This window comes from Mirounga angustirostris, unplaced genomic scaffold, assembly GCF_029215605.1.
Source record: "Mirounga angustirostris isolate CCGP_5_RB_7025 unplaced genomic scaffold, mMirAng1.0.hap1 SCAF_12, whole genome shotgun sequence".
NCBI classification, from domain to species: Eukaryota; Metazoa; Chordata; class Mammalia; order Carnivora; family Phocidae; genus Mirounga; species Mirounga angustirostris.
This window is the reverse complement of record NW_026991720.1, coordinates 52,588,292-52,608,999: the sequence shown is the minus strand read 5'-3', so window position 1 is coordinate 52,608,999 and position 20,708 is coordinate 52,588,292. Positions and strand designations below refer to the sequence as shown.

Genomic DNA, 20,708 nt, shown 5'->3' with positions numbered 1-20,708 from the left:
AACTGTGTTCCCCAAACCCAGCTACATCCCATGCATGACTTGGTTTCAGAATGATCACTCATTGCCAACTAAAAGCCAGCAAGTCCACAGGTTCATGGGGCCGCCTTGGTGGGCCTTCAGTAATGTGTGTACGTTCACTGACAAAGTACTGATCGGCCACTTTCAGACCCTGCAAGGAACATTCATACACTTCCAGCAGATACAAACAGCTTCCCTGGCCAAAGCAGGATCCATTTACCATTTAATAGTTACTTGATTCATTTTGTATAGAAATCGGAGTTAAATCAGATCCTATGGATGTGTTAGGGCAGGTGTACGGTTGGCCTTCTCCTTGATCAGATTCCAAGTGCTATTATGATTATCCTCATTTCACACATGAGACAACTGAGCCTGAGAAATGCTAACTAGCTGGCTCAGAATCACACAGGAAATCAGTGGAGGAGATGGTTAAGTACCCAGGTCTGACTCTTTACCTGCTCCAACAACACCATGAAGACTTAAATTGTCCAAAATGAATTGAACAGGAGTGAGACTGAAAACAAAGGAAACAGGAGGTTTACTGTAAACAGTCTAAGCGAGAACCGACTTGAATTTCCTACGAGGAATTCAGTCTATAAAAATTAGAGTCATAATGACTTACTCACTGTTAAGTGCTCCCACATACCCCTTCAACCCTCACCATGCTTCCTAAACACCGAATCCTATATAAAGAAATAATACATGTTTGCTGCACAAAAGAAAGGTATTGCTTTTACTAACATTTGAATATACAGGCACTGATGTTCTGGAAATTCACATCACTCAGACAACATAATAAATCTATAGTAAGGAGGTTAAAATCAGAGGTAGCTGAAAAACTGCCATTTCCCCCATCAGACGCTACATGCTCTGCCTACTTGGCTGAAGGTGACTCAAGCCAGAGAAACACCAGCTCCGGACTGCTTCGGGCCCCCCACCTTGCTGACTGCATGATGTATCCTGCCCTCAGGCAGAGAGGGCTCCCCTTCAATTCTTAATGCCTTTGTCTTAGAGCCGAGACCCTTCAAATTTCCTTTCCTCCACTTTGTAACAGGTTTTTACAGTGCTTTCTTTTGAGTAACATCTAATAGATGTCCAGTCAATGGAAAAGTTATTCAACAGAGAAAAATGATAACGTCAAAAGAACAAAGTGTATCCTGTATGAAATCCTTTAATTAGATCAAAAATATTTGCTCCATTGGCCAGAGTAATCAGTACTTGAGCCCAGGAACCTGTCTGGTTGCCCTCCTTTTGAGGAAACATACCAGAAAAACACAAGTTTCCTTTCAACGCAAAGACAGTTTGTACATGATCAAACTAAAATAAAACTTTAAAAAAACTGAGTTAACCTTAGCTACAATTTTTCTTCAGCATTTTTGTTGAGAGACAGAAAAGCCTTTGGTTTTTAAGTGCCTTACAAAGATATATTCTGGTGACAGGAAGGTTCAGGCCAATCTGCTATAACCACATCTTAGAGATATGAGCAGCAATGGTACTTAGACACTCCAAGATGTTCATTCATTTAAAAAGACTCTAAGGCAGAGGCGCCTGGGTGGCTCAGTTGGTTAAGCGTCCAACCCTTGATTTCGGCTCAGGTCATGATCTCAGGGCGGTGAAATAGAGCCCCCAGTCCTGGCTCCATGCTGGGTGTGGAGCATGCTCAAGATTCTCTCTCTCCCTCTCCCTCAGCCTCTGCCCCTCCTCCCCTAAAAAATAGTAAAATAAAACAAAAAGTCTCCAGTGCATTTCTCTACTCTCTCTCTCAGGATTTAAATTTTAAAAGATTTATCTCATCTGTTTTGTTTCTTAAATTCCATGTCTGAGTGAAATCATATGGTATTTATCTTTCTCTGACTGACTTATTTCGCTTAGCATAATACCTTCTAGTTCCATTCACGTCATTGCAAATGTCAAGATTTCATTCTTTTTGATGGCTGAGTAATATATATATATATACACATATATATATGTACTGAGTTATATATATATATATATATGGTATATATATATATATACCACATTTTCTTTATTCATTCATTAGTCAATGGACATTTGGGCTCTTTCCATAGTTTGGCTATTATTGATAATGCTGCTATAAACATCAGGGTACATGTATCCCTTCGAATCTGTATTTTTGTATCCTTTGGGTAAATACCTAGTAGTGCAATTGCTGGATCATAAGGTAGTTCTATTTTTAACTTTTTGAGGAACCTCCATACTGTTCTCCAGAGTGGCTGCACCAGTTTGCATTCCCACCAACACTGTAAGAGGGTTCCTTCTCCGCATCCTCGCCAACACCTATTGTTTCTTGTGTTGTTAATTTTAGCCATTCTGAAAGGTGTGAGGTAGTATCTCACCAAGTTTTGATTTATATTTTCCTAACGATGAACGATGCTCAGTATCTTTTCATATGAGGAGGGGGGAAAAGAGAAAGTGCGCGCATGCACACACGAGAGAGGGAGAGAGAGAGAGAGAGAGAAGGGAGAGAAGGAAACAAGCCATAAGAGACTCTTAGGGATAGAGAACAAACTGAGGGTTGATGGAGCGAAGTCGGTGGGGGACAGGTGAGAAGAGTGATGGGCATTAAGGAGGACACTTGTTATGATGAGCACTGGGTGTTGTATGAACATGACGAATCACGGAATTCTACTTCTGAAACCAATACTGCACTGTATGCTAACTAGAATTTAAATACAAATTTGAAAAGAAAAAAAATAAAAGATTTATCTCAGGGAATAAAAGAAAAGTAATTTCTGAGTCTAACTATGTGCCAATGTGGAGCTACATGCTTTACGGCATCTCATTTAACTTTCCCCACTCCTAACAAGCCCCAGAGGCACATGCCATTAGCTCCATTTTACAGAATAAGAAAATGAGCCTCCGGAAGCCATTAAGTCATAGCAAGTGGCTAAGCTAGAACTGAACCTGAGTTTCTTGGTTTGCTTTTCACAGCTACACAAATCCGCCTCGAGGACTGTAAAAAAGAAAACACAACAGGTCATATCTACACTGACACTTAACTAAGGTTCTATGGTAGACCAACGATCTGCTTTTAAAAATAACATTACAGCTTTCTGTCACACATATGATGTTCATAAGCTTTTTTTGTTCCTGAATTGTCAGTAATGCTACTGCTAAATCTTCCCACTGACATTACAGGAAAATTCTAAAGCATACAGAGCAACCACCACCAATTCCCTAAGAGTCCTTGTATTTGCAAATACAAGTGAAGACACCAAACAGTTCAATCAATAGAGCAATCCATGGAGGGTATGCCCCTCAAGAGGGGGCCAGGGAAAGATGTGAATTTTCCTTAACCCTTACCTAATCTGTCCTGCTAGAATTTAAAGAAACTTCCTTTTATTACACATTTGGGAAAAAAATACAGCATCATTCCTACAGTCTTTCTAGCATACGATCTTTATCAAGTTATATCACTTCACCAAACCTTAACTTCATTACTTGAAAAAGAGTGATAATCACCACCACCACCCCATAGGATGACTATGTGGAAGAAAGGGTAGACATGAAGTGCTTGATCGAGGGTAGCTACCTTTTACTCCCAACACAGTAATGTGCTTTTTCCCTTTTTTCTTTTTAGCCATGGATGGGGCCTTTCTCCTAATCAGACCCACCCACTATTGGGGGAGAGTGCAAGATAAGGAACATAGAAACAAAGTCATTACTATTTGTATTCCGACATCCAAGTTAGAATTTTTCCTTGAAAGGCCAAACTTTATAGAGAAATGTTACCTTCCTTTGTACATCAACAACGAACTCTGTAAGTTTCAAATCTCAAATCCCTCTCTCCTGGAATAGCGAAGCCACAGGTCTGTCCCCCTCAAGAAGCAGTCAGTAAGTAATGGGCTAGAAAAGCTCAAGGCTGTCCCCAAGTTACTGCAAGGGGACTGTCGGGTTTGGGGGGCAGGGCAGTAAAGAGGCAGCAGAGATGAAAGGTAAGAGCTATGGGCCTCATCTTCCCTTGTTGGGCTTGGGCTCCAAACGGTGAAATTACGTAGATGGCTGAGTGAACACTGAAGACAGGAACACAGTTTTACATACAGACTGTGACTTAGTACACAGAGGAGACTGTGTCAGTCTATCCCCAGCCCCAAGTGGCGGTCAGCATGCTCACGGTGGATTCGGCAGTGAGCAGAGTAAAGCTAAGGGCAGGCAAGGGGTAGATGAGGTCCAGAGCTTATTATTCCTGAGTTGCTCCTCTTTCCCAGGATGGGAAATCTGCAAGGACTCAAAAGTTTCTACATGCTCTGGGGATAGAGGCCTGCAAGGGAGCCCACCTTATAAAGGGCCATAGGCTGTAAGGAGTATGCAACAAGGAAGTAGTGGGGTTTACAGCCTCAGCAAGAGGCAACATAGGGCAAGACAGCCAAAAAGGTCCAGAGACCCTAACCCGGCTGAGATGTGCCCCAGACACTCACTGCAAATACCACGGGGGCAGCAATGACTGGCGTGGACACTTCTTCTGAGACCAGAGCAGCCCAGGAGCATCGTGGGGGTCCAATGACCCTCCCATGTCAGGGACTGAGTGATCCAAACGGGGATATTTTATCCTCAGCCCAGGCAGGAGCAATATTCTGAACGGACCATGTATCACAAAAAGAGTTCAATCAAAAACAGCTCAAATGCTGGTCCCTGGCAGGGAGTGGCAACTTGCTGAGGACCACAGTGCAGTGGTCTCAAGTAAAGAACACAGCATTTCCCACCCCTATGTTTCAGCGGAGAGAATAATTCTGAGAATCCATTAATTACCACTTCTGAGGGTCAATGCAAGTGCTTTAATGACTCATAAAATAAAATAATCTCCTAAGATTACCAGATAACAAAACCAAGCCAAAACACACATGGGAAAAAAAGTTTTTCATACAGCATGGCCTGTCAACACGAACTATTTTTCACACCCATGCCAAAGGCACTGAGTCATATTTCCTCTCAAATAGAAGTACATGTATTTTGAATTTTCATGTAAAATTGATAAAACTATCAGTAGTTTTATTTGTCTTTCTTCTTGAAATATCAAGGTAATAAAAAACTGCACTTAGAGCAGGTCCAAATGAAAATTTCCTTGGAGGGGCCTGACCACCCATATGAATGTCATCTTTTGATGAAACTGTCCATTTGGTTATAAGACTAACCCTGAAATCAGTTAATTCACGTGGGCCTAATGTTACCAGCAAAATGAAGCAACTTCAGTGACTTGGACTTAGGTACAAAGGCTCCGTGTGAATTCTACATCGGTCGTTAGTTTCAGCGATGAGTCTAAAAGGCCCAGAGGGTCCGAGGCGTGCACTGTCGGGGCCTACAGCCCATGTGTAGAGCGCTAACACCGTGATGCCCGTGGTGGAAGGTGCCCCTTCCCTGACAAGGCGGACACACCACAGCACTGCCTGGGACCACAGGCTGCTGAGACAACAGCCCCCTACACCTTCACCGTCAGCAGGAGAGGCTCTCAGCCAGGGCTTATGGCCAATCTCCCAACTCCCTGCAAGACCCACCACATCTGAAGGGTGGGGAAGTTGGTTTTATTGCTAATATGTGACAATTCTGTGTTTACTGTTTACTGCCCTCTTTGGACAGAGGAACATCACCTGTACTTAGCTCTACCTTTGGAACTATGATATGGAAATGGGCCTTTAAAACACATAAAAACAAAACTAAAAATCAAAATGAAGAAAATAAGAATCTATACAACTGAGATGACAACTGTATCTGTCAGGCTTGGCTCTCTGCCGTCTGTTCCTCAAGGTAGATACAAAGTAACCTCAATCGCACATTTCCCACAGTCATTGTTCTACCAGAAAACAATGACGTGATAACGTGTAAACTTCCTCCATCGATTCTGATAGGTCTTAAAGCGAATGCTTCGTGTTTTTTTCTTTTATGCTTTGTTTTTATTAAACGTATTTTCAGTAGATAGAAGGCAGCCACTTTTTAGCAAAAGGGGAACCAGACAAACCCGTCCGTTCTACTGATTGGGGATGGGCCCACAATGTACAAGGACTGGCTTTGCAAGGATGTGGCTTTGGTTCAGGGGCACCTGATGGGAGCCAGGGTTAAATTCACTTCCCCTTTAAACTGTGCCAACCACTCCCCTCTCAAACGTCTTCCTGGTAAGTTTAGTGTGGAAAACCTCAGTGAGAACGTTCACTTATTCCTGAGTCTGCCCGGCAAATAAACCTTGGTAATAATTCACTTCATGTATAAAGCTTTTACTGCCAATGCCATGAGAGCATTATAATTCTGTTATCATTCCCATGACAAAATCTCCAGTCGCGTAGAGAAACACTGACAAGTTAGGCAGTTGTCCAATAAATGAGTTAGTAGCCTAAGTATAAACAACATTTTGATTGCCTCTACCATGCTTGCTTCATTAGACCAACACCCTTCATAAAACACTAGCTCACTCCCTGAGACTGCAGATCGCACAGACTTTGGAATGTGTCCGTCAAAGTGTGGCACCTAAATCACTTAGGGGTGAAGGCTGGTTAGAAATTCAGACACCAAGGCCTCCATCCAAGCTTAACTGGAGTGGGGGGGTGGGGTGCAGAGCAAGAATTACAAGCACTGCAAATTAACTGCTATGCAAATTAAATGTGAGAAACACTGCTTGACAAAAACAAAACTAGGATTATTTTTAAAAGTATCTATCCATCCCTGCTTCCTCATCTCCAAACAAAAACCCTTTGTCAAAATTTAAGAAGTTGTATAACACAAGACATCATGGCCTCTGGGGTCAAAATTTCTATCACCCATCTCATTCCAAAAATAGATCTCAATCACTGTATGCGGCATTAAAATGCAGTATTTTTATGACCTATCTGAAAAAAGCAAATAGCTAGAACCACAGTTCGGCCGCTTACAAAGAAAATGTCTGATTTAGAAATTCTCAAATGTTCAGTATTTATGTGTGTCTTACATAAATGGAAAGAATAGTACATGAAGCAAATTTCACTTTTATTGCAACAGCATCCCTGGTAGAACTCAGCTACATCAAATGGCTCGCTTTGCGTTCGGTACTGTGGAGCGTTATTATACTCACACACACTGCTCATGTCATTGCAGTTTTACTGAGAACAGCTCCATTTTCATGCCTGTTTACACAATTAGACTTTTAATGTGACGAATGCTGGACAATAGCTGGGTCATGTGGCCAAGACAAAGATTTCCCTTGATAGCTCTTACTTGTCAATACAAATGAGAGTTAGAAAATGTTCTCTGAGGAGGGGGGCAGGAGCAGGAAGGACCTTCCACACATTTTCCCGGAGGAAAAAGGCACCGAATCACAAAAGTTTAGAAAGGAAATTAAATGATCAAAAGTTATTATTCCCATATTCTTACTGAGTAGGCATCAATGTATAATTAAAGAGAAGTAAAGCTGCCTAGAACTTGGTACTTAGGACACGACCCACACACAGGCTGAGCATGGCACTCTCGTCCTCAACCACGGCTGACCGCTTCCTTTTATGAAAAATGGAAGCTGAGGCTGCGGGCAGCCAGTTGACTTACCAGAGTGACTGAACACAAGACAGCATGCGAGTCAAATTTCCTAGCTACATGCTCAGGACTGCTGGATTTGGGTGGGAAGGTGTGTTTACCAGGCTGTAGAACTTTGTAACTTTGTAAGAACATCATATAGCAAGAGTTCTTTTAAAGGAACATTTTAGTTCATAAGAGAGATGATTTTTTTAAAAAGATTATTTATTTATTTATTTATTTATTTGACAGAGAGAGAGAGATCACAAGTAGGCAGACAGGCAGGCAGAGGGAGAGGGAGAAGCAGGCTCCCTGCTGAGCACAGAGCCAGATGCGGGGGCTCGATCCCAGGATGCTGGGATCATGACCTGAGCTGAAGGCAGACGCTTAACTGACTGAGCCACCCAGGTGCCCCGAGAGATGATTTTAATACAGCTTTCCATTTTATTAGCTAATCATCTTCTTTAAATATGTCCTCAAATATTCTAATATTTAAAACATCTACATCGCTTTCATTTTGTACCTTCGGGGTATACAAAGAAGCAATCACAGAATTATCAATTCTGCAAGTGGATGATGGATAGATCAATCCTCTTCCCTGCCCTCACCCGGGCACCCCTCAAACGCAAACCTTTATTCATACACAAAGATTTGGTCAGCCACAGAGCTTTAAGTGGATGCCCGGCCTTTTAGGGCACTTGGTCATTAGCATACCAGCCTCTCAGGCTGGCCTCGGGACACTGGGTAGCATGTATCATATGTTCATCTGGGAAGCAGCTCCCACTCCCCAGAAGACCAAGAACAAAGGAGCTGGCAGGCTTCAGGGAGAAGCTGCCCAGTCAACAGTGGATTAAAGACACCCATTAGTTGCCTCAATCAGCTAATTAGCTCAACAAATGCAAAACCTAAATCATTAAAGAAAGTGGCCATGATTGCATTGCTGGCTTCTGATTTGGTGTCACCAACCCAGCAGGGTGGGAAGAGGGTAGTTCCACAGAAAACAAAAACTGTCCACACGAGGGAACTGGAATGGGATGTGGCTCAATTTTTTATGAAAGTCGAGCCCTGCCAGGAAGTTTCACTGGCAAGGAGAGAGTACCAGGGAGACCTCTGTGTTTATGCTTTGAAATTTAAATCAATTTAAATATAAATTGCTCTCCTTTTTTGTCATTACGAGAAAGAAGTAAAATGTGGGTTTCAGATCTCTGGTGTGCAAATGGTCATTAACTTTCATTTGACCTTGGGTGTAGAACTAATATTGAATTTATGCACAGGGTACACTCATTATACTCATCTAGTTTCCGCACAGAAAATAATGCTCCCAGGAGCTGCAATGCTAGAAGCTGCTTTTCAGGCACTCAAATAGAAAACTTGATTCTTCCTTTAAAGCCTCTCTCCTGCCTTCCACCCACCTCTTTGCTCCAAAGGCACCTCAAGGAGGCTTGCTTGGCAACATGTATAAAACATGGGCACTAACAGGTAAAAATCCGAATGACATAAAATCGTTGTCCTGGACCACATAGGACAAGAGCCTGGTCTGTGAGCTCTCATATTCCTGGAGACAGTTACCATCAGTACTCAGTTCTCCTTCCTAGGATCTGATTCCCTAAGACAGGGACAAGCACCCATTTAGAGCGATAATTACCTTTGTCTATTGAGCCTTATAAGCATTACATTCCGCCACTGAAGTGCCCCACAGCACTTTGTTTTGAAAACAAAACCCCTGCATTCTGGAGCACACTCTGTTGTGGTTTTAATTATTCACCTCCTCGGCAAATCAGTTTCATTTACTATCCTAATGGACATGACCATGTTGAAGGATGACAAAATCAGCTCGCTTGCTTTCCTCAATTCTAAACAATCCTCAGGGTTAAAGGAACCCAACTTCGATACACTCAGATCTCTTGCTGTTCAAGGAGAAATCAGGGCAAAGGGCTATTTTCTTTTATAGTATGCCACTGAGTGGTTATTTATCATTTCAACTTAATAGCTCTAATTACAAAAGACAGTGTCACGGGATTTTTTTTAAAGGCAATTTTCTTTGTATCCCAGTGGGAGAGTTAGAAAAATTTACAAAGCATCTGCTGCATGCATTTTCAATTGTTTCTGGGTTTTACCAGTGCTATTATTTTCTTGATTGCAAGAATTTTACATTTTCAAAGATCTTTAACTTGACAATGCATTGGTAACTACTCTTAAGACTCTTCTCGTGGTTTTATGCCATTAAAAAAAAAAAGAAAAGATCTAACCTGTCAACCACTGAATTGATCTCTGATAAGAACATGCACTGGTGGAGACGGGATATGGACGCACAAAACCTGTCAGCAAAGCAGGGACAGAAGAACAGGCTCTGGAAATGTTAGAACAAGGAGTTGTTATGGCACCAGAGAAGGAGAGAGATTTTACAAGCTTCAACAATCAGCATGGTGTTAGGCAAAGCTCTCTCTTCTAGGGAAAACATCCTACATTGTCATCAATCAGGAAGACCACAATGTTGTGTTGATTGTTTTAGGGGAAAACACACGCGACTTCTTTCCTCTTGGCTGACGAATGCCAAAGAACACATTCAGTGGGACTCCAAGACAATCCGTGTGGGTCTGTGCTGACCTCGAAGGAGAGTGACGGCCATGGGCCGGGGTGGCGTCCGGGAGGTGGCAAAGGAGAAGAAAAAGGACAAAAAACACACCGTGTGGAAATATCAATTCTGAGAGGACAAGGTGCATCCTTAGAGGGCAGGCTAAGGAAGACTTAAGAAAATTTAAGTGGTTGGGCGCCTGGGTGGCTCAGTTGGTTAAGCGACTGCCTTCGGCTCAGGTCATGATCCCGGAGTCCCGGGATCGAGTCCCGCATCGGGCTCCCTGCTCGGCGGGGAGCCTGCTTCTCCCTCTGACCCTCCTCCCTCTCATGTGCTCTCTCTCATTCTCTCTCACACAAATAAATAAATAAAATCTTAAAAAGAAAGAAAGAAAGAAAGAAAATTTAAGTGGTTGAAAGTATCCCTAAAAATTAAGCATTAGATTTTAATTACTTAAAATCCAGCCAACAGATTTCTGCCATGAGAGTCTTTTTTAGCTCCAACGTTCATTATTAGAGCCATCAGAGACCAGATGAGTAAAGACCTGTAAGAGAAGATCACCATAGCTTCTAGCTTTAAATTTTCAATATAAAATGTCACAGAAAACTGGAAAGGTCGAAGGAGTCTGACACAGCAGTAACTGTACTAGCATGGGAGGCTGTCTTTGCTGGCCCTAACTGTATTATTAACACCTACTCTAAAATCCCATTCTATTGCGCCTTCTTCTACATACGAGCTGTGTGTTTACAAAAGGGAAAGGGTCAAGGCAAACAGGTTCTCCATTAAAAGGAGAAATCTGTCCACTAAAAATAAAAAGTAAAAATTTAGAGGACGTTAAAAGTCAGAGCAATTCCATAGGCTTAATGGTTTTTTTTCTTCTAAATGTGGAAAAGGAAAAGCCTTCTTTATGCTAAAAATAATCTATTTCATTTTTCATGACAAAGCAACATGAATATCTTGTCTTTGGAATGCTTCTGCCCTGAAGATGTTTTTTCAATTGTGTCAGACCTCAAGTCTCACATCAGAGCTTCCTGTCAACACTTCACTTCCCCCAATCGTACATATTCTTTTTTTTTTTTTTTTTAAGATTTTGTTTATTTATTTGACAGAGAGAGACATAGCGAGAGAGGGAACACAAGCAGGGGGAGTAGGAGAGGGAGAAGCAGGCTCTCCCGCGGTGCAGGGAGCCCGATGTGGGGCTCAATCCCAGGACCCCGGGATCACGACCTGAGCCGAAGGCAGACGCTTAACGACTGAGCCACCCAGGCGCCCCCGTACATACATATTCTTAAGAAGGAGGCTTAAAACTGCTGAAATTTCCTAGTAAGTACTGCTGATGCCCAGTGATGGTTACTAACAGGAGATCTTCAAAGCTGGCAATTGACCCAGACTACAGGGGTGACAGAAGCCCCTCAACCTGTCTGATGGGTCCACCCTGACGACCAGATCTGGGGTTGCCTTCTTGAATATGTTACATGCACAGAGTTCACTGCACGGCCCAGAGTAGCAACCAGGTTGTTGAAATCACACACCCATTCAAATGCCTAATTAAGCTTGACTATAGGATCCAAAGATGAGAAAACCAACAAGAGGATCTAGAAGGCTAGGAGAGACAATTTAACCTCAATGTAAAACACTGGCTTCCCTCTCATGCTTTCTATTAAAACCTATTAAAAATAATGTTTACAAAAAGCTCAAATTAAACACAGTAGAGTGAAGCTATTTTATACTATTTTATATTATATATCTTTAATATCCCCAAGAAATAATAAAATATCTTGGTACACAAATACCACTTTAATCTCAATCCCTGGCTAATTTATCCTGGGAAGAGAAAAAAAAAAAAAATGCTGCTATCTGCTACCTGTAAAACGTATGAGCTTTTACTCTGGTGTTTTCCATTCCAGGAACCAAAGTGGAAAATAGGAACATCTTTTTGCAAATCCCATCATTATTCTCATAATCCAGAAACGTACTAACAAGGGAGGGAGCGTAGTGTAGTTGGAAAAACTGGAGATGGGGCACTGAAACCCTTGGGTTTGCATTCTGGCTGTGGGCTGGCTAGCCTAGGTGATCTCAGGAGTAACCTTTCCTCTCTAAATCTTGACACTGAGACACAACACAAACGCAAACCGCGCCTCCTGTGGTGGGCACACACAGTGCCCACTCACCACGGGTCCCTCTTCTGCTGGTTTTCCTTGAGGGGCTGCATCCATCCCAGCCGTAGGCCATATGTCTTCTCTTGTGTGCAGGTCACCTGACCTCTCGAACCACCCTGCTTCTACTGCTCCGGAGGTGGGCATGTCATTCTTCCAACAAGGTCCCCAGCGAGACGTCTGTGGAGACTACCCGGATAGAGGTTTTCTCCCTTTCTGCTGAGATTAACTCCAGAGATTCTCTGAGCCCTTAAATTCCCTTTGTGGTTTTCAGGTTTGTTTTTGGTTTTGTTTTTGTTTTTCTAGCACTTGCTCCTAAACGAGTCCTGAATAAAATATTCTCAAGGGTGTGACTCCATTAAGGATAATGAAGGTAATTAATAAAAATATGTATTGCTATAATTAAATATTAGAGTTGAAAGGCATCTCTCAGGTTATCAGATTCTACACCAATCCCCTCATGATGCAAATCGAAATCACTTTGCTAAGGTCACAGTGACAATTAATGGCATAAACAGAGCCTAGAATCCCTTTCTTTCTTTTCCAAACTTTCAGTTTTAAAGCACTTAACTAGCTATGGACTAAGCAGAGTAAAATATAACAACTGCCAAGGAGATTTACCAATATGGTATTTCTGGCTTTCCAGAAATAGAAGCCTACCACGGTACAAATTTCATATGATCTAAAGAGAATGAGAGCTAAAAGTGCTTTGGCTGTAGATTCCTGGAAAAGGAAAAAAAAAAAAAACCATATCTCCCAAGACTCTAATTAGCTAACATTAGCAGGGGAATAAGCAATCGAACAAAAAGAAAGTGCAAGGATATCTGTGATAATTTTTGTAAATCTCTTGAAGCCTTAAAATGCTATTCACATTCACTAAGGTTAGCATTTGGAGGAGAAAACTGTTTAAAGGCACATCCTAATGGCCTTTTAGAAAATTACAACAAAATGGATCTTTTACTAAGCTAGAGCCTTGAATCATTTATATAATCTATCGATTGTCATTTACTTTTATTTCGTTTGTACGGTGAGCTGAAATAAAAAAACTTTTGCTTTATACTAATTCTTGTTTTAATAACCCTTGGCAATGAGACATAAATCTATCATGACCACCTGAGCCCTAATTAACAGTTTTACTGCAAGACATAAGATATTAGGGTAATCAATTCCTTCTGTCAAGCCCCAGATGTGCTATCATTTTCATACTTTTTATTAGATGTACACCAACTTCTTTTTCTTCTTCCTTAAAAAACAACCTCAAAATAGTTTTAGAAAACCACATCAAGCATACACAGAATGTACCATTCTGCAGCTGGAACTCTACTTAATTAAGGCTATGCTTAATGTCTCTGCATTTTATCACCTCCTAACTACACAGTAATAAGTTCTTCTTTTTCAAACAGCCAGTGATTCATTAATGTTTTCCCTTTATGAAACATGTGTTGTAATTTAAAAACAGCAGGGGCCATATTTATCTTTGCTATTATATCCTCATTAGATATACCATCTCACTGTATATTCCAGGTACCTTATACTGTACCTGAATATAGCAGGTGCCAAATTAGAATCTGAGAAAGGCATGAAGGAATGTAATACCTATGATAGCCTCTCTTGTACCTTGCCATTGTCATTTCTCATCTACTCTCAATGTCAACTCAAGCAATGAGAGTATGGAGTGAAACAGGTAAGTATCTCTAGTACTTTTCATATCTGGATTCCTTGAATACTTTAATATACAACATGTTGGACTTGTTGATTATTTCTGTCCCTAGACTGTTTACCAAATTTGTTTGGGAGTGCAGGAGAGTAATGTCTTTGTTTCTCTCTAAAATAATCTTGTTGACTCATGTTACATTTTTTTAAAGTTTTTATTTATTTATTTGAGAGAGAGAGAGAGAGATTGAGAGAATGAGTGGGAGGAAGGGCAGAGGTAGAAGCAGACTCCTCTAGGAGCAGGCAGCCCAACGTGGGACTCAGTCCCAGAACCCTGGGATCATGACCTGAGCCAAAGGCAGACGCCTAACCCACTGAGTTGGCACCCTCATGTTACTTTTCTAACCAAAAATATTATATTTAAAGTCAAGGACAAAATGAGAATGCCAACTATCAATGACCTTAGTCAACCTTATATTGGAAGACATTAGCTAATGAAATAGTATGAGATAAAAAGGAGTTACTTAGATGGATGAGACAGAGATAAATTAGTCATTATTGATAGATAATATATTTGCCCATATGGGAAATCTAAGATCATTTTATTTTTTTTTTTAACTTTTTTTTTTTTTTAAGATTTTATTTATTTATTTGACAGAGAGAGACATAGTGAGAGCAGGAACACAAGCAGGGGGAGTGGGAGAGGGAGAAGCAGGCTTCCCGCAGAGCAGGGAGCCCGACGTGGGGCTCGATCCCAGGACGCTGGGATCATGACCTGAGCCGAAGGCAGACGCTTAACGACTGAGCCACCCAGGCGCCCCTAAGATCATTTTAAAACAAATTATTAGAATTCATTTGAGTTCAACACTTTTGCTAGACCCAAAATTTCATACAGCAAAAATTACCAATTATAAAAGATAATAGGTGTGGATATTAACAAACTGATTCTAAAGTTTATATGGAAGGAAAAGACCCAGAATAGCAACACAATATTAAATGAGGACAAAGTTGGAGGACTGACACTACACGATGTCAACACTTACCAGAAAGCTACAGTAATCGAGACAGTGGAGCATTGTAGAAATAATAGGCAAATGGATCAATGGAATAGAACAGAGAGCCTAGAAATAGACCCACACAAATATGGTCACTGATCTTTGACAAAGGAGCAAAGGAAATATAATGGATAAAGAAGAGTCTTTTCACCAAATGATGCTGGAACAACTAGAGATCTATACGCAAAAAAACCCAAACCTAGACATGGTGCTGACCTTTCACAAAAATTAACTCAAAATGGATCACAGATCTAAATATAAAATGCAAAACTATAAAATTCCTAGAATATGACATAGGAGAAAACTTAGATGACCTTGAGTATGGCATGACTTTCTAGATACACCACCAAAGACATGATTCCATGAAAGAAAAATAAGCTTGACTTCATCAAAACTAAAAACATCTGTTCTTCAAAAGACAATGGGAAGAGAATGAGAAGACAAGCCACAAACTGGGAGAAAATATTTGCAAAAAAGACATCTGAAAAAGGATTCTTCCCCAAAGTATATAAAAAAAACTCTTAAAACTCAAAAATGAGAAAACAACTAATCTAAAGGTCTTAACAGACACTTCACCAGAGATATACAGATGGCAAATAAGCATATGGGAAGATGCTCCACATCTTCTGTCAGCAGGGAAAAGCAAATTAAAACACCAATGAGCCACCACTACCCAACTATTAGCATGGCCCAAATCCAGAACCCTTAGAACAACTAACACTGGCAAAGATACGGAGCAACAGTAACTCTCATGCATTGCTGGTGGGAATGCAAAATGGTCGAGCCAATTCGGCAGGCAGTTTGGTGGTTTCCTATAAAATGAACCATACTCTTCCCATACCATCCAGTAATTGTGCCCCTTGATATTTACACAAGGGATGTGAACATTTACATCTACACAAAAACCTGCACAGTGTTATAGCAACTTTATTCCATCACTGCACAAACTAGGAAGCAACCAAGATGTCCTTCAGTAGATGAATGGGTAAATAAACCACAGAACACAGAGACAATGGAATGTTACCGACTGCTAAAAAGAAATGAGCTTTCAAGCCATGAAAAGTCATGAAGGAACCTTAAATGCGTATTATTAAGCAAAAGGAGCCAATCTGAAAAGGCTACATACTGTATGAATCCAACTGTATGACTTTCTGGCAAAGGCAAGACTATGAAAACATTAAAAAGATGAGTGGTTGCCAGGGGTTGGGAGAAAGAAATAAACAGGTGAAGCACAGAAGATTCTTAGGGCAGGGAAACTATTTTATATGATACCATAATGGTAGATACATATCCTTATACATTTGTCCAAACCCATAAAATGTACAATACAGGGTGAACCCTAACGTAAACTATAGACGTGGGGCAATAATGACGTGTCAGTATACTATACGGTTCCCTGATGGTAACAAATGTGCCACCCAGAGATGTTCAGAGTAGCAGAGACTGTGCACAGGTAGGGGCAGAGTGTGTATGGGAACTTTTGCATTCTCTGCTCACTTTTTCTGTGAATCCAAAGCTTCTCCAAAAAGTATATCTATTAAAACAAAAAGCATCATGCAAGATAAAGACTTGAGAAACCATCACAGAAGAGAACTAAAAAAGGAAGAGAGAGAAGAGGAAAATAGTTCATTTACAACAGTAACCCAAATCACAAGGTAACTAAAAATACAAACAAAATGTGCAAGGCCTTTATGGAGAAATTTCCACCGCAGTACTAAAATTTTGAAAAAATAAGATATCCTAGGTTCAAGGATGGAAACACTTATTTCCAAAGTGTCAAATTTATCTAATGATCTATAAGTGCAATATACTTTAAAAAATTCCAAAGGAGATTTCACGGAACCTGACAAAATAAAACTATGAGGAGAATAAGAAAGGTAAGAAGAGATTTGCCTTATTCCCACCCTAGAGAAAGTTTTATTATAAAGCTCTGGTAGGTAATTGAAATAATATATATGAATTTCATGTGTGATGGTGTTAGCATCATGTCCAATGAATGCTCCTGGAGTAACTGGCTTAGCATAAGGAAAACATAAAATTTGATTTCCACCTGACACCACATACAAAACCAAGTTCCAGATGACTTAAGGTCCTAAATGTGAAAAACAAAACTTTAACACTATCTACACCTAGCTATCAACCTAGCTATTCCAATTTTAATAATTTATTATGAGAAAATAATTGGAAAAGGGCAAATAACACAAGCACAAGAATATATCTTTAGGTCCTTCTATTATTATTCATAATAGGAAAAAAATTAAAAACCTAAATGTACAATAATTAGTTGTTGTGCAAGAATGAACAAGATTTAGTTAAATAAAGGTATAAGAATTAGTTAAAGTGTACAGTATATATAGTTAATAAAACTAATGATGCAGATCTACATTATTGACATGAAAATAAATCCTATAAAAAGTGGATTATAGGGGCACCTGGGTGGCTCAGATGGTTATGGAAAGATGCTCCACATCTTCAGTCAGGTCGTGATCCCAGGCTCCTGGATTCGAGCCCCGCATCGGGCTCCCTGCTAGGTGGGAAGCCTGCTTCTCCCTCTCCCACTCCCCCTGCTTATGTTCCTGCTCTCACTATCTCTTTCTCTGTCAAATAAATAAATAAAATCTTTAAAAAAAAAGTGGATTATATATAGCTACAGTAATCAAAACTGGTGCATACCAACACAATCTATTCAATTGAGAGTAACAGAGAACCTAGACCCACAAAAATATGTCCAACTTATTTTTGACAAAGGTATAAAAGCAATTCAATGAAAGAATGATGGTCTCTTCAACAAAGGTGCTGGGGCAACTGGACATTCATAAGCCAAAAAACCCAAACAACAAAAACAGAAAAAACAACCAAAAAAACCCTTGACCTAAGTCTTACACCTTATACAAAAACAAACTCAAACCAAATCATGGATTCAAATTTGAAACATAAAACTATAAAACTTTCAAGGGGAAAAAAAAAAGACAAGAGAAATCTTTGGGATCTAGCACTAGACAAAGAGTTCTTAGACATACCCCAAAGGCATGATCCATTAAAAAAATTAATAGTTTTTTCCAAATTAAAAACTTTTGCTCTGTGAAAGACTTTGGTAAGAAAATGAAAGGACAAGCAGACTGGGAGGAAATATTTGCCAACCACATATCCAACAAAGGACTGGTATCTACAATATGTAAAGAACTCTTAAAACTCAACAGTAAACCAATAATTCAATTACAAAAAGGGCAAAAGACATAAAGACACATTTCACCAAAGATGACATTCAGGTGGCAAATAAGCAACCTAAAGTGATCAATATCATTAGAGATATCACTTCATGCCTATTGGAATGGCTAAAATAAAAAACAGTGATGATACCAAATGCTGACAAAGATGCAGAGAAGCTGGATCACTTACATATTGCTAGTGAGAATGTAAAATGGTATAGCCAGTCTGCAAAACAGTTTGGTAGTTTCTTAAAAAACTAAGCATGCAACTACCTAACAACCCAGCAATCATACTCATGGGCATTTACTCCAGGGGAATGAAGACTTAGGTTCACACAAAAACCTGTACATGAATATTCGCAGATGTAGTTTAAGTCATAATAGCCCAAAACTGTAAGCAATCCAGATGTCCTTCAGTGGGTGAGTGGTAAACATACTGTCACACATTCATATGATGGAATATTATTCAGCAATAAAACATAATCAACTACTGATGTCCAACAACCTGAATGAATCTCCAGAGAATTACAGCAAGTGAAAAGAGCTACTTCCAAAAAGTTATATATACTGTATGATTCCATTTATTTAGTATTTTTGAAGTGATAAAAATTATAGAAATAGAGAACAAAGTAGTAACTGCCAAGGGTTACGGAAGGAGTAGGGGCAGGAAGAAATTCAGTGTAGCTATTAAAGAGCAACAAGATGAATCCTTGTGGTGCTAGAAGTATTCTTTATCACTGTCAATATCCTGGTTGTGAAACTGTCCCATAGTTTTGCAAAATGTTACTGTTAGGTGAAACTGGGAAAAGAAAACATGGGATCTCTATATTATTTCTTACACCTGCATATGAATATGTAATTACCTCAAAATAAAAGAGTGCAGATAAAATGACCCACTTTTATCAAATCTGCATATTAATATATAATAATATAGTATCTACATATTAAAAGGGAAACATCTGGAAACAAATACAAGAAAAGTAACTGGTTATCTCTGTTGGTGAGATGATGGGTGATTTTTCACTTTCTTCATACATTCACATACTATCAAAATTTTTTTCATTGCACACACTACACTATAATAGTAAGAAAAAGAACAATTAAAATTATTTTATTATGAAAGACTATACGCTAACTATATATACTTTTTTCCACTGAACATTTTACTATATTAATTCTTTAAAATATCATTTTAAAGCTATTTAAACATTCCATTACATTGATCAATTTTATTATTTCTCTACTACAAGGACTTAATGATTGTTTCTAATTTCTTATTGTTAAAAAAAAAAATCGCAATAGATTCCTTCTACCTGAATCTTCACATGCATCTCTGATTATGACCTCCAGTCATGGAGCTACTGGATCATAGAGTTAGGGCTCTTAGAACACACTGAAACATTGCTTTTCTGTAAAACTATGATTTTATGTCCCCACCTTTAGTGTACATGTGAGAGACCATTTCACTCTGTCCTAAGTAGCCTCCAAAGTTGTGTTCACACTCCAAGCTCCATAGATCAAATGAGTAAGGAAGACAGATATAACTTCATGCAGTCATATCAAGGTTTACTAAATTAACTCCCCCCCAACCACAATCTTTTATTTTGCATGCTCTAATATGTGTGGGTCTTACTTACTTCTCTTCATCTCCAGAAAGTTCGAACTTCTTAGCCTGACATCCCAAATCCACCTCTTTTTGCCCTGTTCACTTGGCTCTAGTTACTCATACCTCTTTGCTATTCCTCAAGCACATTTTGCACACCTCCGCCCAAATGCTCTTGTTTGGATATCCACAGGGCTCCCCCTACACTGACTTCAGGTCTTTATTCAAATGTCCCCTACCAGAGGGCCTTCCATCCCACCCTGTGTGAATTAGTAACCCTCTTCTCCAGCCTCCCTATCTATATTTATTTGCTCTGTTTTTCTCCCTTTTTCCTGAAACTTAAAAAAACAAAAACAAACAAAAAAACCCCCTACCTTCTACAGCACTGCCATTCCAACTCATACGGACTGTAAGTTTTGTCTCCTTATGATTACAGGAATGAAGCACAGCTCTAGCACAATTTATTTCTAGGCCCTCTCTCCCAAAACCTTTATATTGATGTCCTTTCTCCATCAGGCCTACCATATGTAATCCTATGCAAACAGCCATGATCCAATGCTGGCACTGAAGAGCCCTATCCACACTGCCCGCTCTGTTCACTACCCTGGGGGTCAAGATGGCTGTTCTTTGCATCCTCCTCTCTACCTTTATGGCACGCAGTCTCTGTGTCCTCTCCTCAGCCAAATCAACAAAGAGATTACATATGATAAGCTAATTCACACTAATGTGTGTTTGATTCAAAAAGTAACTGAGGGAAAAGCAAACTCTTAGAGTTTAAGTGTAGAAAGAAAGATGTAAAATGCATGGTTTGTGTTTTCAAGACATCTCTGTTCTATTTATTTCTTCGATTTTTGTCATGTCTTTGATTTTCTCATAGTCTTTCTGCCTGAAAAATCTTATTCCAATTTACCATGATCCAAGTAGCACCTCCCTTCAGTTTGTCATTCT

The 20,708-nt window shown here is 39.8% G+C and overlaps 1 protein-coding gene across 3 annotated transcripts in view; it reads right to left on the bottom strand.

Annotated features, from left to right (window-relative positions):
• The window catches only part of RAPGEF5 (Rap guanine nucleotide exchange factor 5), a 230,985-nt gene that overhangs the window by 125,395 nt on the left and 84,882 nt on the right, over positions 1-20,708 (bottom strand). The window lies entirely within an intron of this gene.